This window comes from Octopus bimaculoides, chromosome 2 (genome assembly GCF_046866305.1).
Source record: "Octopus bimaculoides isolate indiv1 chromosome 2, ASM4686630v1, whole genome shotgun sequence".
NCBI classification, from domain to species: Eukaryota; Metazoa; Mollusca; class Cephalopoda; order Octopoda; family Octopodidae; genus Octopus; species Octopus bimaculoides.
The window spans coordinates 126,356,765-126,361,764 of NC_142929.1; positions in this window are offsets into that span (position 1 = coordinate 126,356,765).

Consider the following 5,000-nt stretch of genomic DNA (forward strand, 5'->3'; position numbering starts at 1 on the left):
TTACCTCAATTCTCAGACCTCACTAAATAAGTTTTGCCAAAGCATATCACCACCTTTTTGCACACTAAAAGCAGTTAACTCTTTGCCTGCCCAAAGCATTTTCATAAATTTATCCTAAACATTCATGCTTGTTTTCAAACTTTTACTCAGCCCCAATTTCATACCTTCTGAGTAATATAAAGCTTTTTCTTTTCATAAGCCCCAAGTTATGCTGGTGGTTGAATAAAATTGGGACTGCACTTCATATATGATGTATGGACACTATAAAAAGAAATCCTATGTATCACATGATACTAAGGACAGGCAAAAAGTTAAAGGAAAAGAAAAGGGTGAGTAGATAAAGCTTGAATTTTCCTATTATTCCATGTTATGTTTTAATAAGTGTTTGAGAGAGAGAGAGGGGGGAGGGGTGTGAGAGAGAGAGAGAGTGTGTGTGTGTGTGACAGACAGATAGTTAGAAAAGCATCATCATAATTAACTCAGAGATCATTCTAATTTTGTGGCATGAAAATATGTGTGTGCCATTCATGTCAACTTCTATTCTTTCACAAACTTGATGTCTTGCTGGGACATTTAGTAAGTCTCATATTTCCTGACATTGCTGAAATCTTATTCATCATCTTTAAACACAGTTTATCTGAGGCTAATCCAAGTACTTAATAAGGTTATAACAACTTCTTGTGGGAGGTTTGTTTACTTTCTTTATGATTTCAAGTACGACACGCTCGCACTCACCCCACTCTCTCTCATTCACCTAATCTATCTATCTATCTATCTATCTATCTATCTATCTGTCGATCTGTCTGTCTGTCTGTGTCTCTCTATCTATCTATTTGTCGATCTAATTATCTGTCTGTCTGTCTCTCTCTCCCCCCTCTCTCTCTCCAACAACTGAAATGACTCATAAGGCTGAGCATATTGGTTTTCTTCCACATAGACGCAAGTATGACTATGGTTAAGAAATTCGCTCACAACAATGTAGTTTAGGGTTCTGTCTCATTGTGTACCAGTTTGGTATTTAAGATGCTTATATATATATATATATATATATATATATATATATATATATATATATATATACATATGTGTGTGTGTGTGTGTGTGTGTGTATAGTCAAATTAGATATACGCATGTACGGAATTATGTATCATCCGTATGTCTATGAACTACAACATATATTTTAAAGCATCTTTTAACATGTTCTTCATTAAATATTTTCATACATATTATGTGTGAGTTAGCATGTACAGGTATGGGTATGTACTCTAAGTTTTAAAAGGTTTAATGCCTAGGTACGCCAGTGTATACTTACGTATGAAAGAATGCTCTTAATTATATATATATATATATATATATATATATATATATATATATATATATATATATATATATATATATATATATATATATATATATATATATATATATATATATATATATATATATATATATATATATATATATATATATATATATATATATATATATATATATGTATGTATATATAAGCGCAAGAGTGGTTGTGTGGTAAGTAGCTTGCTTGCCAACCACATGGTTCCGGGTTCAGTCCCACTGCGTGGCACCTTGGGCAAGTGTCTTCTACTATAGCCTCGGGTCCTTGTGAGTGGATTTGGTAGACGGAAACTGAAAGAAGCCCGTCGTATATATGTATACATATATGTATGTGTGTTTGTGTGTCTGTGTTTGCCCCCCACACACACACACACACCATCGCTTGACAACCTATGCTGGTATGTTTACGTCCCCGTAACTTAATTAACGGTTTGGCAAAAAGAGACGGATAGAATAAGTATTAGGCTTACAAAGAATAAGTCCTGGGGTCGATTTTCTCGACTAAAGGTGGTGCTGAAGCATGGCCGCAGTCAAATGACTGAAACAAGTAAAAGAGTAAAAGAGTAAAGAGTATATAACAACTGAAGTACATATGTATGTGTGTGTGTGTGTGTGCGCGCGCGCAAGGATATGTAAGCATATTTCTATGTATATGCGTGTGTGTCTATGAGCAGATCCATCTATGTATTCATGTATGTGCGTATGTAGAGAACTTTTTGCATAAAGGCAAGAGTGATTCCTACGAAACGAAGATATTTATATTCCCTCTTTCATCCGTTCTCAATGCAACTATATAAATAGATATACATATATATAGATAGATATAGATATAAAGCAAGTGATAAGACGCAAACATTTTGCTAGACATTATTTCTTCGTCTACTTAAATATAAGTGGAAAATAATAGCTTTTGTCTTGCCGCGGAGAATAGTATATTACGGCTACAATTTTGCTTTATATTCAATCTAATTATTCTTGTGAAAAGCAGCAAAATGCTGCCGCTTTTGTTTCTTTATGTATTTTACACTTTCCAGCTGACCACATGTGTTTTGAGAGCAATCTTGAAAGGACAGTCACGTGATCAATTCAGTCCTTGACATTTTCTCTTACCCTTCCCGCTTTATTGATGGCATCGTAATCTCACTCTGCCACCACTTCAGAAAACATCAGTACAGTCTAAGAAAAAAAGAAATAATAAAAAGGTCAGGCCTGATTTAGTTTTCGGTGTTCTTAGAAAGTATTATCTTAGGCATTTGGTTTGTAGTTGGTTATTCTTATGTTTGACACAATAAAAGAATTATATTTGTATTGCTTTTGTAATTACAAACTGTTTATCTAATCACGTGATTTTTGGTATTCAAGGCTATGAAATATTCCATGACTTCATTTCTTCCTTTCTTTCTGTCTTTCTTCCTTTCTTTCTTTCTTTCGTTCTTTCTTTCTTTCTTTCTTTCTTTATTTATTTATTTAGCCCTTTGGTATTTCAGAAAAAAATTACTTGCGTTGCCAACCGCAGAACAAAATGCTAAACAGAAAGAGCTAAACATTTCTATTTCAGCAAAACGTTTACATACAGATATACATACAAATAGTATATGAAGAGGTGCTCTTAAATATATATATGTGCATGTATGCGTGAATTGAAAATTAATGGAATATTTGAAAGTGTGTGTGTGTGTTTAATATTACTGCTGCTAATTTCTATATTTAATCGTTGTTAGAATTTGATTTATTCTTAATCTTTTTCTTCTTATTCGTTATTCCGAGATAATGCAATACCAGGTCCATAATTGCTTTTCGACTGTAGGTTAGAGCTAATTGAGAGAAATAAATGTTTATGCTGAATTGCTGTGGATTAATGATTGGAGGAAACGCCTACATTAAGAAGGAAGTTTTATGCAATTCTGTCGAGTAATAAGAGGGTAGAGTGTTTAGTTAGAGTGTAAGATACATTGATGATGTTAAATAAGAGGAAATAGTTAACTGGTCTTTGCTTAGATAGAAGTAAGAGGTTCAAATAATCTAGATTTGTGTTAACAGTTTTTTTTTTTTAATGGTTTAATCAGAGAAAGAATTCGAGCATCCTTAACCTTTTTCAAGCCTCTGTAACTGACGGCAAGAATAGAAGTCATTATCAGACCAAAGAGCTGGTTCGAATATTTGCAGCCGAGTGGATTCTACTAATGGCATCCAATGGCCACCAGGTTAAGCAGAGCCACAGAATTAGTCTGCCATCACAAGAACAGGCACGCTACCGAGACAAACAACCTGCATTTCGGAAGTATCAAAGCTGTTCAGTAACTCTTCGAAGATGCTGAAATCGTCGTTCAGTCAAAAGCTGACAAAGGAAATATTCCGCAGTGTAAACTATGTGTAATGTATATGTATGTGTATATGTGTGAGTGTGTGAGTGTTGTAACTTTGCTTTAAAACGTTATATCGAGATTATGACTGTACTCAAGGTTCATCTTTTTCATTTAGCATCTTTCGTATTTTCTAGCTATTGTTTAGTTTGGAGCTATAAATTTCTTCGATCTTATATTCTGGGTTAAGCGATTGTTCTTGGATTTAATTATTGCCATTTTTAAAGGCAGTGGATTGATTAGCATAATCGATAGAGCGTCGGGAAAAATACATTGCAGTATTCATTATGGCTCTTCACATTCTGAAATCAAATTCTGTCAAGTTTATTCCGAAGCCGATAAAGTAAAGTACCAGTCAAGTACCATGGAATCGATTATTCCCACCTCACCTAAAGTAAGAATCATGGAAATGATGTTGTTACTGATTAAATTGACATCGCCAATTTGCGTTTTTTAATTTATTATTTGGCGACCGTTAATTCCGTACTTTCTGCTTTCATTGATTAGTGCCTCTTCTTAATTTGTTACTCGGGAGCTGTAGTATTATGTTTTAATTTTTGGCTTATTCTTTGCTATCACTAAATATTCCATAACTATTTTTCTTTCTCTTGCTATTAAAAATCTTATATAAGATGGTTTTATTGGCGTTTTACTTCCAGTTTTCTTTCGTTTCTTATGGAACATGTAGCCTCGTTTATCACTGATCCAGAGAAAAACAGTTCGTTCAACTGTGAACCATGTTCAGCTTATCACGGATTGCTCATACCGCAAAAAATTACGCCAGCGACTACCCAAAAGGCTCAGCTGCTCAGGATGCGCTGGCTATCTCTTGTGTTTATATGACCGTGCCGCTAACCTGCGTATTCCTTATATGGATTTACGTGTTGTTACCCATCAACACGAGACCAGTGGAAAGAAAAAATATGCAAGTCTCTAATGTTGACAAACAACGCAGACGAGCGCATTCTATACTGGAAAAGGTAAAAACGATTCAAAAATATGCAATGGCGAAAGATTCGCAGCTATGGCCAACAAATATGATGTCAATGAATATAGTATTTGCTCCATTTAAAAGATAATGGAGATGCTTCATTTATCACGGATTCATGTATCATTGTGATTTTTAAAAAAAATCAAACACCCATGATAAACTTGAACACGTATTATATTTTGCATTCGCTCCTTGTAAAGGCATGCTCAGTAGGCGAGAAATTGTACTTGTTTTTGTCTGTTTGTCAGTTTGAATCAACATTTACATTTTTCATTTTTACACTCAAATGTACG